The following is a 19,861-nucleotide window of genomic DNA, read 5'->3' as shown; positions in this document are numbered from 1 at the left end:
TGCGGCTTCAGACCTGGTAAATCTACCATCGACCAGATTTTCACAATGCGCCAAATCTTGGAAAAAACCCGTGAAAAGAGAATCGACACACATCACCTCTTCGTCGATTTTAAAGCCGCCTTCGACAGCACGAAAAGGAGCTGCCTATATGCCGCTATGTCTGAATTTGGTTTCCCCGCAAAACTTATACGGCTGTGCAAAATGACGTTGAGCAACACCATCAGCTCAGTCAGAATTGGGAAGGACCTCTCCGAGCCGTTCGAAACTAAACGAGGTTTCAGACAGGGTGACCCCCTATCGTGTGATTTCTTTAATTTGATGCTGGAGAAAATTATACTAGCTGCAGAACTTAACCGCACTGGAACAATATACTATAAAAGCGTGCAATTACTGGCATATGCTGATGACATTGATATCATCGGCCTAAACACCCGCGCTGTTAGTTCTGCTTACTCCAAGCTGGAAAAAGAAGCGGTAAAGATGGGTTTGATGGTGAATGAGGACAAAACGAAGTACCTGCTGTCATCGAGCAAAGAGTCAGCGCATATGCGCCTTGGCAACCACGCTACTGTTGGCAGCCATAATTTCGAAATAGTAAAAGACTTCGTTTATTTGGGAACCAGCATCAACATTAGCAACAACATCAGCACTGAAATCCAGCGAAGAATCAATCTTGCCAATAAATGCTACTTTGGACTAGGTAGGCAATTGAAAAGTAAAGTCCTCTCTCGGCGAACGAAAATCATACTCTACAAGTCACTTATCGTACCCGTCCTGCTATATGGGGCAGAAGCATGGACCATGACAACAGCAGATGAAGCGGCTTTGGGAGTGTTCGAGAGAAAAGTTCTTCGAAAGATTTATGGACCTCTACGCGTTGGCGATGGCGAGTACCGAAGAAGATTTAATGATGAGCTGTACGAGCTATACGCAGACATCAACATAGTCCAGCGAATTAAAACGCAGCGGCTGCGCTGGCTAGGCCATGTTATGCGAATGAAAGATGATGCTCCGGCCAGGAAAGTGTTTCTATCGGAACCCGCCTATGGAAGCAGAGGTAGAGGGCGGCCCCCACTCCGTTGGAAGGACCAGGTGGAAAACGATTTAAACTCCCTTGGTGTGACCAATTGGCGCCGGTTGGCGGAGCGAAGGAGCGACTGGCGCGCCTTGTTGGACGGCCATAACCGTTTAGACGGTTAAGCGCCAATTAAGTAAGTAAGTAAAGGAGAAGATAATGTAAATAAACGAATTTTGGTTTCGTCACCCGGCTTTATTTATAACCGCTATAATTAGTTGCGAAGGATAATAATTATGAAGAAATATACATTAGGGTGGGTCGATTTGTATGGACGAAAGTTAACCGATATCGCGCCATCGATTTTTCGATAGGATTTGGTCTCAGGAAAAAAAGTTCGACTACGCATACCCGAAAAAATAATTTTCGAGCCTGCGAAATTTTATTTTCTTGACTTTTTTTCGACTTTGAGTTTTAAGGTTTTTTTCATGATCTACTAAAAAAATTTTTATTTGATTGTAAAATTTTCATGTATACCCTGTCCCACCCAAAAATGTCCGCCAAAAACGTTCAAAAATAATTTTTTTTTTTTTCAAAAAACTGTTATCGCTAACGTTTTTAGTGGACATTTTTGGGTCGGACAGAGTATACATATGAACATTTTTTTAGTGAGTCATGAAAAAAACCTTAAAAATGAAAGTAGAAAAAGTCAAAAAAATTAAATGAGCATAGTCCACGAACTCATTTTGCATTTCTTCTACATCGCGAAGCAAGAGTTTGGATGCCTTGATCATGTTGGATCCATTATCAGTGGTTGTGGAATATATATGTTTTAGGCATATTCCCTAACTATCTAAGCACTTTGATATTTCATCCTTGATGAAACTTGAGCCATGCCTTTATCGTAATTGAATCATACCAATTGTATGGATCATAATTTTATAATCTTTTATGTATTGAACGTTTATTCCTAATATTCTATTACCCATTCCGCTTGTCACATCTATTTTAAGACTTATAGTTCTATCTTTTAAAATATGTCTTAATTGGGTTTTTATTTTAGTAGCACACAAGCTTATATGCTCAGTAAATACTTTCCATGCAAAGAATTGATAGTTAAAGAGTAGGTGTCGCTATATGGCTGAAGCAATCTCTTAAAGTATTTTTCATCGTCAAAAATTCTAAAGGGTATGTTTTTAATTGTTACTAATCCAACGCAGCAGTTCCAAAACTCCTCCCTGCTTAACTTTAATGGTGCCATCGTTAATTGACGCCTTCTTACCAGATCTGTTTCGATGAAATTAGTACCAAAATGATGTTTATGAACTGCTTCATAATGGCTTTTTATGTTTCCCAAGAGATGTCCTTTTAATTCTATTTCAAAACGAAGATACTTGGACAAATTTGTGTCTGCATTGTATTGCACTAATTTTGTTTTGTCAATATGTGAAACTCTGCCCATTCCAAACACTAGTTCACACAAAACACCTTGTAAAAGATTTTTATGTATGATCTATGAAGGAAACTCTTTGGAGAACGAAAACAAATGTTTTTTTTTTCAATTAACTCGTATTCCAAATGAAAAGGTAAATAAAAAAAATTTCAAAAATTGCTTACTCAAAAAATTCAAATTTTTTAAATTTTTATTTGTGATAGTAGTTGAACCTGTACTCCAGCTGTATAAATATTTCAATAAATTTCAAATATTTGGGAATGATAAGAACAAAAAAATTCGAAGCAAGTGTTTGCTATAAAGAATAATTTGTGAAAAAAAAAATTATATTTCAAACATTCTCTGAACCCTGGTTTAAAAATGTTAAAAATTTGTATTTTTTTTGTCACAAAAATTACAAAATGCTGCAAAGAAAAATGACTGTCGCAAAGCCGCAAAAAGCTGACAAAAATGTCACTTGAGGATTTTACGTTGCAGTTTCGGTTGCTTGGTTGCAGGCAGTCAAGCACATAACGGTGCAAGCAAGTACCGTTGCAACATTGTAGCATGAACACGCTACTCTGTAAATATTAAGTAAATATATTGCGTTGTTATTAATTTTTAGCAATGGCTTACATGGCGTATGAGTGACGGTAATGCGGCTGCTTTCGTATTCCACAGCCAAGGTTGCCACATTGCTCTTTTTAAGCAAAAATTGCTGCAAATTCCGTTACGTCCGCTGGCTCCATTCTTTTTCTTTACAATTTTGGTCCTTTTTCACGGAGGTAAAAACGCAAAACATTACCCACATAATTTGCTTCATTAAACGCGCTGTTGAATGCAATCGAATTTCATTAGCCCGCATATATGTAAATTTCCATTTAAATACCCGTCACATACAACTTTTATGCAGTATCGTGCGGTGACAGGTGCGTTGATTGCATGCATTTGCACGGGGAGCGGAAATGACATGAAAAAGTAGCCAAACTTCCAACTTTTGTTGCAAGCAAAGCATAAGAAGAAGAATTTTACATCTGTTTTGGCTGAAATTGCATTTTAACAAATGAATAGGAGACCAAATATGTTAGGAAGTATTTTACTTGTGTATTGCGAATGTTTATAAAGCCGAAAAGTTACTACTGCTAAGTCTGAAGTTCTTGTATATTTACAACGCAACATCTTGCGCGATTGTGACGATGTTCGCTTTTGCATCAAAACTCATGTACAAGAGAAATGCCATTGGGACGCGGCCATAGCATACCGATACATATCGAAGTGTCAAACGAAAAGTAAGACTTTCAAAATTTTTACAAAGAAATCCTATGTAAAGAAATCAAGGAATTCCAGGACTTCGAGCCGAATTAAATGTGATCCGTTGTCACTCAATACGAACTTTTAAGACTTGAATTGGTAATGAATTATCGCACTTTTTCGGTTTTTCGTAATTCTCGATATCGGAAAAGTGGACGATCTAAGATGAGTGCGCAGGACCGTACATACCAAATTTCATTAAGATACCTCAAAATTTACTCAAGTTATCGTGTTTACGGACAGACGGACGGACATGGCTGAATGAATTTCCTTTCTCGCCCAGATTATCTTGATATATAGCAGTATATATCTATCTCGATTAGTTTATGCCGTTACGTGGTACCGTTATGCGAACAAAATGAATACAACGAATACGACACCCTTGTGAGTTGCTCAATTATCTGTGTACTAAAAAAATAAAACAAAAGTTTGGTTTGTTTTTCCATCAATTTTGGTTTCAAATAAAAACATGGTTTGGCAACCGTGGTCACAGCACAAGAACTAACGATCGAAGCAGCAGCCAGCCAAGAGAAGGAACAAACGAGATTAAAGCGCAAATGAGTTTGCAGCTTGTTTGTGTTTTACGTAAACAGAAAGTGGCTCTCTACATAAATTTTAAGATTCTGCATACACAAAAAAAAATTTGCGCAAAAAAAAAGTTGTTAATTTATTTTGCGTGGTCTACTTTTAGGTGCATATGCACACGGTAATTAGACGAATTGACTTCGTTTGCGCTCATTTCGTGTCATTACATTTTGCTAATGTTTGTGCATTAAATCCAATGACATTTTACTAAGTACAGTATCCTTAGAGTCGAGTGAACGTTTGATAGCAATAGCGTCCTTTGCATATCTGTGAATAATCTATTTGTAATTTGCAATAAAACCAATATATATATTGTAACGAATTTACTTGCAAATCCTCTTATTTGCAATCCTCTGCTAAGTTCGAATCACTAAACTGTTGAATAAATAACTCCAATTTGTAATAATGCAAAATGGCCATTATTAAAGTATTTCACAATAACACTCAACCTGTGCAACGAATAGCTTGCTTAATAACCAAACTGATTGATAGCTCAAATGAAACTCTACTATTCAAAATAATACTGCTCTTGCTCGCTAGATAGCGTCTTAGTCGAAACTGCTTGACAACTCAAATCAAACTGAATTACAGCGCCTCTACATCTGTCGCCTTTTATACTCTTTGTTTTTAACATTCGCATCTTCTAGTCGCTTCCAGAATCTACTAGTCCAGCAGCTCTCAAACTTCTCAGCTGTAAGTACAATTGCACAATTTTATAGTTTTTCTCATTGCATACTTATAGGAGTATCTCAGATATATGCATGTATTTGTGCATTGACTCTCTGCTGCTCGTACACGTACATGGTACATATATGTAGACGCAGTTATTGTTTCGTTTATGTAGATACATGATGATTGAATTATTGATGTGCATTCACGTCACTGCTTAGCATCGGCTTAGAGCTGGCAGCACTCCTTAGTTTTGCTAATATTCGTAACAATATTTTATGTGCAGGCTCTTAATTGGGCATAGATTCATGATATTTCATTATGCAAAAGTAGGATATTTGTTTGGTTCAAATATTTTGGTGTAATTGTTATTAAAGTTAACTTCCTAGGACTGGTTTTTCAGTATTCGGTTAGGCTAAGTTTAAACTAATTTTGCGAAAATGACATGAAAAAGTTATCAACTGGATTAACAGCTTTTCTTCCTCCACTTACGAAGAGCGGTTTGATTTCCTGAAGATGTTGAAGGTAGCGACCCACCGAACGAATCTGAGTGTACAACACAAGACCAGCAGCCATCTGTTCTCGCAATTGAGGTAGCTTTATTATTTTCCCTTTTTCAGGGAACACATAACTGGAGTTATACAACTTCTCCGTGTGAATTCGACGATATAGAATGTAAGCGTTTGTTGCAGCCATATCAATGAAGTGATAAAAAGGACGAGTCATTGCATCATGTGTCTTGGCTCTTATATGATACCGTCCCATTAAACCATCCATAAGGTCAACGCCTCACCCACCCCCCCCCCCCCCCCTCCCATATGGATGTTGTACTCCCGAATTATTTTAGGGCAATGAAATTCAATGTGCTTCTTCTTCTTTCTATCATACCGTTTAGCCCTAGCCACCTGCTCATCCGGTTTAATGAAAATAAATGTTAGGCGCTATAGCCTCCGAAGAGATTTTAGGCCGAGCTTTTCTTCAAATTTGCGTCGTGCTCCTTTTAATTCTTCCTACGAATTGGCAGGACGGCGCCTACTTCTTTAATGCCGACTCCGAATGGCATCTGCAAGGCATTTCAAGGCGTTTTCACTGAGAGCTTTTCATGGCACAAATACACTCGGAGTGCTAGCCAAACACTGTCGAGGGGTGACCCAGCTTAGAAAAATTTGCTTCTAATTGAAAAAAACGTGTTTCTAAAATTTTAATGTTGCTTTGCTCGGGGCGTGAGCCCAGGGTCTTCGGTGTGGTAGGCGGACATCTGCCTATCACAACTCATGTGTACAAATATTTCCCAATGATGCCGAGCATTCACGGAGAATTGAGCGTTGTGCGGAGCTAGAAAACTCACTGGATGATGGCTCATGTGTAGTGCCAAAAACGTACTGAGCTAGATGTAGAAAAGTCAAAGCAGCTAAAAAAGGTATCAATTAGCTGATTTTATTAGACCACCTGTATGATTCCCCCAAGATGAAACTGCTAAGCTAGCTGAATCGTTTTTTCAAGCTCCCTTGCAAAAAAAAGCAACTATTGTCAACAACAAAGTATTTGTCACTTGGAATACCATGACCTTCACACCCACTTCCCAAATACATACTTATATGTTATGCATATACATATGTATGTTTATGTGTAGGTATATAAGTATTAAATAAGTTTGTTATGTAAGTAATTTTGTGCGCTGCCATCGCTTGGCTTTTTATAACAAACAACTTCTTTTTCAGCTGTTTCAATTTCTTAAAAACCAATTTATAAGCTGTGCCCCAAGGGTCATTCTCGACGTCATCGCAAAGCTTGAGAAAGCATTCGCGCTTACTATCTTTTATTGCTCTCTTAAGTGCGAGTCGCGCTCTTTTGTAGGTAGCTCTGCACTCTAGAAATTCCGGTCTCCCTCTGGCTCGTTGATAGCGCCTCCTAGCCTGAATACACTCTCTCCTTAGGGAGTGTATGCGCTCGTTCCACCAAAATGTGGAACAATGTTGTTTGCGCTTGGTCTTTCTAGCCATTGACGCATCGCATGCTGCTCTAATATCCGCCATTAATTTATTCGCCATGTCGTTAGCACTTCCTCTATGTTCGACTGTTGTCAACATTAGCTTGAATATGTCGGGGTCGAAAGTATTGATATTCCAACCTCTGTTTTTTAGGGGTGGCTGTATAGTGGGTCGCCCTCCCCCCTCGAGGTTGATGTCCACCACAATCGCTGAGTGATCGCTTTGGGTATAGCAATCACTGATTTTCCACTCAGCCAACCTGTAGAGATTGGCGCTGACAAACGTTATGTTGATTACGGAGCCGAACCCATTTCTTAAGAAGGTGTTTTGCCCACCCACGTTAAGGAGCGCTACATCAAGGCATGCAAATGCTTCGAGCAGAGCCCTCCCTTTGGGAGATGTTCTCTGTGAGCCCCACTCTATAGCCCATGCATTAAAGTCTCCCGCGATGACGAAACGCTCCCGCAACGTCGCATCCATGGCTATTTTCCCGACGATTTCTTCGAACGCGTCCAGCGGCGTACTAGGTGGTATATAGCAACTGTAAATGTAAATGCCATCAATCTTACCGCATACGAATCCTCGTTCCTTAAGTATTAATTCCGCATATAAGGGATTATGTCTGCAGGACCAAATAGCAGTCTTGCTCAATTCGTCTTGTATCCAATTCGCAGTCTTCGCTCTGTAGGGCTCACTAAGAAGTGCTAAGTCAATCTTCAACTCCAAAACTGTTTGTGCCAGAAGGTCCTGGGCTGCTTCACAATGGTTAAGATTAAGTTGCAATAATCTCATAAAGGTCTTTGTTTCTGGACCGCTTCTTTATATACTGGGCACTTATAGCCACTAGTGTGATGGTCTGTGCAGCTGAGCCCTCTTCTAGCGCACAATAAGCACTTAAGCGCGTTAGTGCATGATTTCGCCGCGTGCCCTTGGCCCACGCACTTAAAGCAAACGCCTTTGAGATTGGATTCGGTGCCGCAGTTTCTTGCTGTGTCCGAACTCGAGACAGTTAAAGCATCGTTTCGGCTGAACTTTTGCTCGGACTCGGCATATGACCTATCCGATTCGGACTTTACCACTTCTCGTAAGTTCCCGAACTAACTCGGTGGGTAAAGACATAGTCGCAGTCTGCGTACCGCCGTACGCTTTGCGCAAGGATCGCACACAAGACGGCTTAGCATTGAAACCTGCAAGCTGTGTGTTCAGCGCCTGGCAGACCTCTTCAACCGTCGTTACTTCGTCTATATCGCGTATTTCGCACAGAGACTCCTCCTTGAGGGACTTGACATCAGCTTTCCCTGAGAGAGCTTGTCCTACAGCTGCTTCAAGTTTCGCAGTGTCATTGTCCGACTGCCTACTGAGTTGGAAGAGGAGTTCTCCTTTAGCAGTCTTGCGGATCTTACGAACCATTGTGTTCATTTCTCTCAGTGACTCTTCATTTTTAACCGCTTTAAGGATATCCGCGTATGAGCAATCGCCTGAGCTTTTGATCAGGATTGCGTCGGGGCGGGCTGGTCTCTGCTTCGGGCGCTTTTGCTTTTTAATCGTCGCCCAAGCTCCTCCTTTTTCTGGTTCTTTCACTAACTCTGTTACTTCCTTCGTTGGTGCGTTCACGACTTCTGAGGTCTTTTGCGCGTTCTTCTTCTTCTTTGGTCGCACCTGCGGCGATGGCGTACCCCCGGATGCGCACTCACGGCCACGTTTTGTAGACTTCTGTTGCACGCTTTGTGCCAGAGATGGGGTAATCTGTGACTGCTTCACTTCCCAGCAAGAATTACTCGTCTTCTTGAGCGCATCCGTGGCTTGCTCGTAGGAGATCGCAATAGCCTTGACCAAATCCCGAAGGTTTTGGTTAATGGTGCGTTTTCCACTTCCTACAAACTCCTTCATCTCCTTAATGAGCTTTCCGAGGCACTGGAAAGCAAGACACTGGAAAGCCTCTAAATGTGAGAGCATGGGTTTGTGTGTGCGTGTGCTTGCGGATAGCAATTCACTTAACTTGATCGAATTTTTATGTCACACTTTTTATTCGTACGATTCTTTTGCTGCTGTATGCGTTTTTCTGGTCGCTTCTTCCTTTACACGGCATGCCATCATGCACCAAATGGCTACAACAAAACAACTCTTCTAACAACAACATTGCATATAAATAGCAACGGAACTCATTTATAGTGTTATGTTATATGATTTATAAAACTTATGTTAGATGGTGTATTTGCTTTTCTGTTGTTGTTGCTGTTGGTTTTAAATTGTCACACAATGTGCTGCAAGTAAATGGATAAATGGACAAATGTGTAGATGAACGTGATATCGATATCCTTGAGAGTTTGCAAATACACTAGACGTGAGACTGACTGGAACAGTTTTTAAACAGCTTTATTTAGCTTGACTTGACAGGCCGGCCGGCCGACATGAATTTTGTAATTAAAATTTAAGTAACCCCCCGATAAGCTACAAGCTTCAAACTTGGAATAAAGTTCAGAACCCGATGGCAATGCAATAATAAGAAAAAAACTCCGATAGGTGGCGCATGACTTGAAATATTTCAAAAAATCGTATTTGTGGTCTGATTTGGCTCATATTTGGAACACATAATACATACGTGAATAGAAAGTGACCGATGAAAAACAATCGCCACTAGGTGGCGCAGGTATTGAGATATTCAAAAAAATCGTATTTGTGCTCCGATTAGGCTCATATTTGGAACAAATATTACATACAGTCCGGTAGAAGTGACATCAAAATACTTTGGAGTTCGAGGACTTAAAACTGAGGTACGAATGTTTGAATATTGTATATCTATATACATAAATACTTATAAAATAAGATTTTTACCTTTTTGGTGTCATTTAATAATAGTTTAAGCTCTAAGCCGTTAGTGCACACTTTTCCAATACTCGTATTTATATTATCAACTGATTTAAATTTCTTGTTCGAAGGTTTACCTGAAAGACACAAAAAAAGTTTAATACCAATTTCACATAGAGCATTAATGAGTTAATTAGTCAAGTTTTACATATTAAAGCCCTTATTGAACTCAATTTTCCATACAAAATACATATTGTTACGAATATTAGCAAAACTAAGGAGTGCTGCCATCTCCAGGCCGATGCTAAGCAGTGACGTGAATTCACATCAATAATTCAATCATTATGTATCTACATAAACGAATCAATAATTGCGTCTACACATATGTACACATTCCGACGAGCAACATTTACATACAAGGCAGCGAGAGATGAGATTAATTTACTTATACGCTTATGTGTGTGCGGGAGACTGTAAAGCCGGAGTCATTGGTGCCGTATGTCGTATCGCTGTATCCGTATCCCTAACGTAATCAGCTGTTTATCGTTACGACGGTAGACCAAAACTCAATTGGTTGGCTACGATACGGTTACGACCTTAGCGGCACCAATAATCGATTGCATTGATTCTCATAAGGTTGGTCGAATCAGCTGTTAAAAGGTTACCGATACGGTTACCGATAAAGCACCAATGTCTCCAGCTTAAACTACAAACTCACATATGTAAGTTAACACGAGCTTTGTCAATTTTCACCCAACAATAGCTGACTTGACACTTGTACCGATTTTTGACTAAAGTCAATAATCGCCGCATCAACAATAGCTAAAACTAATAAACAGGAAATCGCGTTCCAATTAGGTAACACGAGCTTTATTAATTTTTACGCAATAATTGCTGATTTAAAACATGCACCGATTTTGACCAAAGTCAATAATCGTCGCATCAACAGTAATAGCCAAAATCTGGTAAACAGGAAATGATTGCAAAGCACTTTAACTATTGCGTCTGCTACATGAAATAAAAAACATTCTTAAATGAACAATTTAATATTAAGTACTTTTGTTGAGTGAGCAAATTATAACTATAAAAACCAATTACTTGTAATCACTAGTTTTAAGTTTATACTGGACTTCAATAAATGCGGACATGCTGTCCCACTAAAAATATATTTTTTTTGTTCTCTTAATCCGAAGGAACGTAACTGGCGCCCGAGCCAAAAATCGCGGAAAAAATCCTGAAAACAAACAAGTAAGGATTCGCGTCGTCGAAAAAAAGAAGTCCCATAAAAATAAGGACTCGTGATACTCGCGATTATAGTGACGGTCCCCCAGTAGTGCAACACGAACCGGTGGTACCACGTACCAGCCCGAGCTATATAAAAAAAACAAAATATTAAAAAGTGTCAGTGATAGTGATCGATTTAGTAAAGAAATAATAAATACCTCCCTAAAATCAGGGAAGCAAAAGCGGTGGAATATTCACGATAGCACCGCTAGTGAACAGCCAAACGCAAAGTAACATACCCAGAGCGGCATAAAAGAAGTTCATACCTTACGATAGCACCGCTAGTGAACGGCCAAACGCAAAGTAACATACCCAGAGCGGCATTAAAGAAGTTCATACTTTACGATAGCACCGCTAGTGAACGGCCAAACGCAAAGCACCATATCCAGAGCGGCATAGGAGAAGTGGAATAAATCCGTGCGCAGGACAGCAACACATTTGGGATTGCTAAAATTATTCGCAACAACCACAACATCTTCATACCCTCATCAGTTTCGGCATTTGCGACATTTACGAGCAAAGGTTAGCAGGGAACATTTGAGATTGCTAAAATTATTCGCAACAATAACAACATCTTAATAACCTCATCGGTTTCGACATCTGCAACATTTACGAGCAAAGGTGAGCAAGGAACATTTGAGATTGCTAAAATTATTCGCAACAACAACAACATCTTCATACCCTCATCAGTTTCGACATTTGCAACATTTACGAGCAAAGGTGAGCAAGGAAAGCATAATTTTTTTACTATACCTAAAACTTAGAATAAGCTTATACAGCTAATTTTATATAATAATAGGAAAGAAGAACATATTTAACTAGAAAGAAGGATATAAATAAAAAGTAGTGGTAGTCATTAATATCGAAATGGCAAACCCTAATAACTTAATCCGTCCTCAAGTCCTTTCCCAAAATCCTACCGCCCCTCAGGCATCAAATGATAGACAACAGTTAAGCATAGAAGACCTAAGGGCCCTAATAATTAATATTGCGACAGATGTTTTGCAACAACAAGGACCAAGTGTAGTACAGGCCACTCTCAATCCCAACGCATTTCTCAGTTCGGCAATAGACCAAACAACTGAAGATAGGCATCGGGGTAACTTAGGAGATTTAGATAAAATTCCGGACGTGGTTAAGTGCCTAAAAGATTTTTCCGGTCGTCCTGGTGAGTTCAATTCATGGAAAAAAAGTGTAGATCGGATATTAAGTATTTACGAACCGCTAAAGGGAACTCCGAAGTATTACGGAATCCTTAGCGTGATTAGGAAAAAAATAACGGGAAATGCTGATACGGCACTGGAATCGTATAATACGCCATTGGATTGGTCGGCAATTACCAAATGCCTAACAATGCATTATGCAGACAAGAGAGATATCTCCACTTTGGAATATCAATTAACCACTCTAGTGCAGGGTAACAGGAGCATTGCCGACTTCTACCAACAGGTTTACAAATACCTTTCGTTAATTCTCAATAAATTAGGATGTATGGAAATGAGTGGCGAATTTCTGCGCATGATGACGCAATCATATAGGGATAAGGCACTTGACACTTTCATTAGGGGTCTAAATGGGGACTTACCACGATTACTGGGCATTCGAGAACCCGCTGACCTTCCACAGGCCCTTCACCTATGTATGAAATTAGACAATCAAAACTACAGAACAAATCATGCACAAAATGTTAAAAAAGGATATCCAAATGCGGGAAAGTATCCCTCCCAACAGCAGTCTTTCTATCCACAATTAGCTCACGAGCCACAAACCAATCAACCAAGATGGAAGGACAAACCACAGTTCTCCAACCAAATTCAGGATACGAGTACTCCTCCAAGGCCACCGAAACCTCAACCAAAACCGGAGCCAATGGAAGTAGAGCAGAGCATACATTCACGGCGCATTAATTATATGAACAAACCACCTCAGAATCAGTTTCAGGGTAAAAGACCTCCACAATCGGTCAACAACCAGCCACCCACCAAAAACCAAAGGACGTTTCATATAGATACGGCAAGTGAAGATAACCAATACAAAGACGAGGTCGAAGATGAAGACGCTGAATACAATAATGTCAATTTTTTAGGATAATTAGCTCTTCGCTTCCATACATTGAAGTAAAGACGGAGAGCGGAAGTATCCTAAAATTCCTGCTGGACACAGGCTCCAGCAAAAATTACGTAAAACCGAATTTAGCAAAGAAGCGAATTCAAAACAAAAAACCTTTCCATGCAAAATCAATTGCAGGAGATGTTAAGATAACGGAACACACTTATGTGAACCTCTTTAACACAGAGGAAAAAATTAAATTCTACCTATTGCCCTTATTAAAATCATTCGATGCCATTTTGAGAAACGACACACTTAGGGCACTAGGAGCAGTAATATATACCGCAGAAAACAAAATGGTTTTAAAAAATAACCGTATGGTCAGGCTTAAGCAGCAGGCTTCGCACAACGTCAACGCAATAAATATAAAAGAGGAGGGCTTATCTCCCAAACAAATAAATAGTATGAAGGATATTGTGAATACATATCCCAATCTTTTCTCCGAACCGGACGAAAAGCTTACTTACACTACGAAGGTTATGGGACAGATCAGAACACAAACTGACTCCCCTGTATATTCAAAATTCTATCCGTACCCAGCATCGCTAAAAGGCGAGATAGAATCACAAGTAAAGAAATTACTGAATGATGGTATCATAAGGCCATCCCGATCCCCGTATAATTCACCCGTATGGATCGTACCTAAAAAACCAGACTCAGAAGGTAATAAACAGTATCGCATGGTCATAGACTATAGAAAATTGAATTCAGTTACAATGGCTGATAAATACCCTATACCCGAAATATCGGAAGTAATTTCAAACCTTGGAGAAAGTAAATTTTTCTCCGTTTTAGACTTGAAAAGCGGATTTCACCAGATTCCTCTAAAGGAATCTGACATCGAAAAAACCGCATTCTCAATAAAAGGTGGCAAATACGAATTTACTCGTTTGCCATTCGGGCTTAAAAACGCTCCCGCTATTTTCCAACGAGCCTTAGACGACATACTTCGCGAGCATATAGCAAAGTACTGCTACGTCTATATCGATGACATAATCATTTTCAGTAAAACTGAGGATGAACACCTCAATCACATTAGGAAAATATTTGCAACCCTAGAAGAGGCCAATATGAAAGTCCAGTTGGACAAGTGTAATTTTTTTAAGAAAGAAGTTGAGTTCATGGGATATGTTATATCTCCAAACGGTGTTAGAACAAATCCCGCGAAGGTCGAAGCAATTGCAAATTTTCCGCAACCCACAACTTTAAAAGAGCTTCGAAGTTTCCTTGGCATGTCAGGATATTATCGTAGATTCATAAAAGACTACGCAAAGTTAGCAAAACCCCTAACATCTCTTCTAAGAGGGGAAGAAGGCAGAATATCCAAAAATAAATCTTCGAAAGTCAATATAAGTTTGAATGAAGATGCCATAAGAGCCTTCAACAATATAAAACTCTCGCTTACCTCCGAGGATATCGTACTTGCATATCCCGATTACAATAAAAGCTTTCAGCTAGTAACAGACGCCTCCAAATTTGCTCTTGGAGCCGTTCTATCCCAAGATTCTAAGCCATTGGCTTTCATTTCAAGAACCTTAAGTAAGGCGGAGGAACATTACGCAGCTAACGAGAAAGAAATGTTAGCCATAATCTGGGCCTTAAACTCATTTAGAAATTTTTTGTATGGATCGGCCAAGGTGGAAATTTTTACCGACCACCAGCCGCTCACATATGCACTTAGCAATAAAAATAACAACTCAAAAATGAAAAGATGGAAGGCAGCTCTCGAGGAATACTCTTACGAGATATTTTATAAGCCAGGCAAACAAAATGTAGTGGCCGACGCCCTATCAAGAATACCCCATAATGAAACACAGGTTAACACTTTGTCTATGGCAACAAATTCAGACGACAGTTCATCTCACAATCTAATATATAGTGTCGAAGTACCTATTAACGCTTTCAAAAATCAAATATTTCTTAAAAACGACGAAGTTTCCTCTTACCAATTTAAAATAATATTCCCAACATACCATCAGCATATAATTAAAGAACCAGAATTCTCCCATCAATCGCTTATCTCAATCCTCAAGAGATACCTCAACCCATCAGTAATAAACTGCATTAAAACGGAGGAACCCATAATGGTAAAAATACAGGAATTATACCCAATACATTTCAGCAAATATCGCATCAGGTTTACACAGGTAGAGGTTCAGAACGTAACAGATGAAAAAGAGCAGGAGGAAATTATTATTAGAACACACAATAGAGCCCACAGGAATAGTAAAGAAAATAAAACACAAATTCTGGAAAGGTATTACTTTCCCGGAATGACAAATAAAATTAAAAAAATTATCAAATCGTGCGTTACATGCAAAGAAAATAAATACGAGCGTAATCCACCAAAACCTCAAATACAAGCTACACCTATTCCACAATTTCCAGGCCAAATAGTCCATATGGACATATTAATAATGGGTAAACAACTAATTCTAACAGCTGTGGATAAATTTTCCAAATATGCAGTAGCAAAGGTTATTCGATCCAAAGCAGCCGAAGACATAAGGCAACCAATAAGGGATATCCTATTTGCCTTAGTACCAGAAACAATAGTAATGGACAATGAGAGATCCTTCAACTCAGAATCTATAAACTTCATGATTAACAACGAATTCGGTACAGAAATATATCGAACACCTCCATATACTAGTTGTTCGAACGGGCAAGTCGAACGCTTTCACTCCACCCTACAGGAAATAATGCGCTGTCTACAAGTGGAGAAAAGCCACCGATCCTTCAGTGAATTATTAGAAAAATCCGTTAAAGAGTATAATTACTCGGCGCATTCTACGACAGGAAAAAAACCAATTGAAATATTTTTTGGGAGAAGAATTAGTAGCGACCCCGACCTCCTAGAGAAAGATAGGCAGGAAATCAAAGAGAAATTACAGAAAAAACAACAGCAGGATCTTTGCTATCACAATAAAGATAGACAAACCCCGAAAACCTTTTCAGAAGGAGACGTTATATTCGTAAAAATAAATAGGAGATTAGGAAATAAGTTATCAGCTAGGTATAAGAAAGAAATTGTAGCAGAGAACCTTAACACAACCATTAAAACAAAGTCAGGCAGGATAGTTCACAAGAAAAACATTAGACAATGCTAAACCAATTACCCTAACTTCCACAGAAAAATGCTACTAACGACAGTCTTCCTCTGGACACTCGTGCTTGGTGTCAAAAGCCAACAAATTAGTGTGCAGGACTTAACGAGCAACAACGGATATGTACCAATCAAGACAGGAGAACTAAAGACGATTAACCATAACGACAAGGTACTACATTTTATCAACTTAACCACATACGAGGACACGATATTACGTATCACGGACAACATAAAAATTCTAAAGACAACTTCCTTTGAAGACACGCAAGTTTTGGAGTCCATCAACGAAAATTTTCTGCTACTAAGAGCAAAAATAGATAGGTTGCGCCCACACACAAAAACCAAGCGAGGACTAATTAACGTACTGGGTAAAGGCTTGAAATTCATAGCAGGTTCTATGGACAGTGACGACGAACGAGAGATCAAAAACGCGCTAGATCAGGTACACAATAATGAACGGACAATCACGGACAATGCAATCAATATAACGCGGTTTAACAGTTTCTTGACACAACAGATAGACAATATTACAACCCATATAAATAGGCAACAAGCTCTTATAAGCGACTAATTAGGTACATTTCGGCATTCCACGTTAAACAAAATACAAACATTAGAAGACGAAGTTCAGTTCATCGAACATACGTACAGGATTAACAATGACATAACACTCTTAAGAAATCACATAAACGATATAGAACAGATCATATTTTCTAGTAAACTAGGTATAGTCCCTACCGACATAATGACTCAAACTGAACTGGACCTAATCAAGGACTACGACAGTTATAGGAATATCAAGGTCGCTGTCATCTTTCAAGAGAATATTATTATACTCACCCTACTCATCCCGCAATTTTCCACAAACATCCTATCCAAAATAAGATTCGAACCCCTTCCCAACGCCTCAAACAAGTCAATTGTACTAAATGAGTATGAAGTACTCGTGGATGATAAAAATTACATATACAGTTCAGATGTAAAAAATAACTTTGAGAAAAATTTGATCAAAAAAAATGACGAATGTCTTATTAACATTTTAGAATTCAGGGAAGCTCAATGTAAATTGAAATATTTAACGAAACCCGCAGTTGTAGAAATTGAACCAGGAATATTAATACTAAAACACTTTAATGGAAATATATCTCACGATTGCAATAAACTAAAATTCATGCAAAAAGGCACATTCCTAATAAAATTTGAAAACTGTAAAATTGTAATATACAACATAACCTACAGCAATCTAAACCTAAGAAGTTACGATACATTTGTTCTACCGAACTTAATAACCAATATCAAAGATAGTAACGAAACAAATCTAAATCTAAAACTTGAGACTTTATATGTAAGCCATCTAGAGCATAAAAGCGACATTCAGTTGCTAGTAAAAGATAATATAACAAAACATGTAATTAGCATAAGTACCAACATAATAATTATTACCATTATCGTTATGGCCACTCTAATTTTCTACAATAAAAATAAAAAAAAGTTCCACGTAACTACGGAACGTGTTGCAGACGTACCTAAAAACCCATATTTGCAAGTTACTATATGATTTTTATTTTATTTTTTTTTCTCTTTGTAAAATTTGTGCCGATTGAGGGCAATCGACTTAAGAGGGGAAGAGTTAACACGAGCTTTGTTAATTTTCACCCAACAATAGCTGACTTGACACTTGTACCGATTTTTGACTAAAGTCAATAATCGCCGCATCAAGAATAGCTAAAACTAATAAACAGGAAATCGCGTTCCAATTAGGTAACACGAGCTTTATTAATTTTTACGCAATAATTGCTGATTTAACACATGCACCGATTTTGACCAAAGTCAATAATCGTCGCATCAACAGTAATAGCCAAAATCTGGTAAACAGGAAATGATTGCAAAGCACTTTAACTATTGCGTCTGCTACATGAAATAAAAAACATTCTTAAATGAACAATTTAATATTAAGTACTTTTGTTGAGTGAGCAAATTATAACTATAAAAACCAATTACTTGTAATCACTAGTTTTAAGTTTATACTGGACTTCAATAAATGCGGACATGCTGTCCCACTAAAAATATATTTTTTTTTGTTCTCTTAATCCGAAGGAACGTAACTTGTACATCTGAGAAGCGCCAAAAAGTAGACAATTGTAAACAAGTAGAAACTATATGAGAACTATACACACACGAATATAGTTGGTAAGTTCTGGAAATGGAAGAGCCTAGAAGTATGCAGCGTAAACTATAAAAGCGGGGCAGGCGAGTAAGAAGTAATTCAGTTTGAGTTGAGCTATCAATCAGTTTGATTAAGCACGCGATCTGGCGGCCAATAGTAGAGTTTCATTTGAGTTATCAGTCAGTTTGGTTATTAAGCCAGCGAGTAGCAAAGTATAAGTGTTATTGTGAAGTACTTTAATAAAGGCCATTTTTCCATTATTCAATATTGGAGTTATTTATTCAACAGTTTAGTGATTCGAACTTAGCAGAGGATTGCAAATAAGAGGATTTGCAAGTAAAATCGTTACAATATTCTTGGTTGTGTTTCGGATATGATAATCAATAAAATAATTTTAAAAAAATGTCTAAGTTAAGCGGTTTTATTGAAAACAATACTTACATGAAGTAATAATAATACTAAAAGCTAGAAAATAATTAGGTAGGTCCTAGGCACTCGTCATCACACTCCTCATCAATCATGGAAGTTGATTAGACAACTAAAAAAAGCGTTGGACACGTGAAATTTCTAAAAATATGAGGCGTGGCATTACCTGATTAAGGTTCAGTTGGTCTTACATATGACTATCAATATTATTTAACTAGCAGAGTACCCGACGTCGTTCGGGTATAAATAAAAGCAGTGCTATATAAACTAATATATTAGACTGATTCCAACCCCCATTTGTATGGGAGATGCCACGCCCCTTTTTCGCTATCCCCAATTTTTTCCGAGGGGGTAGGGATTAGTTTTATATACCTCCTCACCTAATTTCAGTCGTCTAGCTTTAATACTTTCAGATATATTGACAACGAAAAATTCCAGTTGTATGGGAGGTGCCACGCCCCCTTTTTCATTATACCCAGTTTTTCTGGAGGGGGTAGGGATTGGTCTCATATAACCACTCGCCTAATTTCAGTCGTCTAGCCTTAATACTTTCAGATATATTGACTACGAAAAATTCCAGCTGTATGGGAGGTGCCACGCCCCCTTGTCGAAAACTTTTTTTATATAGCCTACCATAGATTGACGCACTCAGGGTATGTAATGGCAAAATTTCGTTCGATTCTATTCTGCGGTTTAGGCTGCAGGTACAAACATACATACAGACATACTTTCACAAATATATAGTAGATTGTCTTATCAACGCCCTAGATTTATGAGGAGTGTGATGACTAATACCAAGAGCATGTCCTTCAAGGACATGCCGCACGAAGGTTGTATGCCTTGTGAAATGAAGATGAAGCCAGAGTGATGATTTTCCGGTACACCTTACCAGACATACCCTCGAGATGGGTGTGGATGCGGAACTTATCCGGGAGATGGCTAGTAAATTTGGTCA

At 38.5% G+C, this 19,861-nt stretch overlaps 1 protein-coding gene across 3 annotated transcripts in view; it reads right to left on the bottom strand.

Moving 5' to 3' along the window:
* The window catches only part of LOC137249306 (uncharacterized), a 768,906-nt gene that overhangs the window by 602,902 nt on the left and 146,143 nt on the right, over positions 1-19,861 (bottom strand). For all 3 annotated transcript variants that reach the window (XM_067780647.1, XM_067780651.1, XM_067780648.1), the window contains exon 4: positions 9,839-9,948. The gene's annotated coding sequence lies outside the window, so the exon portion shown is untranslated. The remainder of the gene's footprint in view (positions 1-9,838; positions 9,949-19,861) is intronic.

The sequence above is a fragment of the Eurosta solidaginis genome, chromosome 4 (assembly GCF_040869045.1).
Source record: "Eurosta solidaginis isolate ZX-2024a chromosome 4, ASM4086904v1, whole genome shotgun sequence".
Classification (NCBI taxonomy): domain Eukaryota; kingdom Metazoa; phylum Arthropoda; class Insecta; order Diptera; family Tephritidae; genus Eurosta; species Eurosta solidaginis.
Note: the sequence above shows the minus strand (reverse complement) of the source record. Positions and strands in the feature narration are given on the sequence as shown.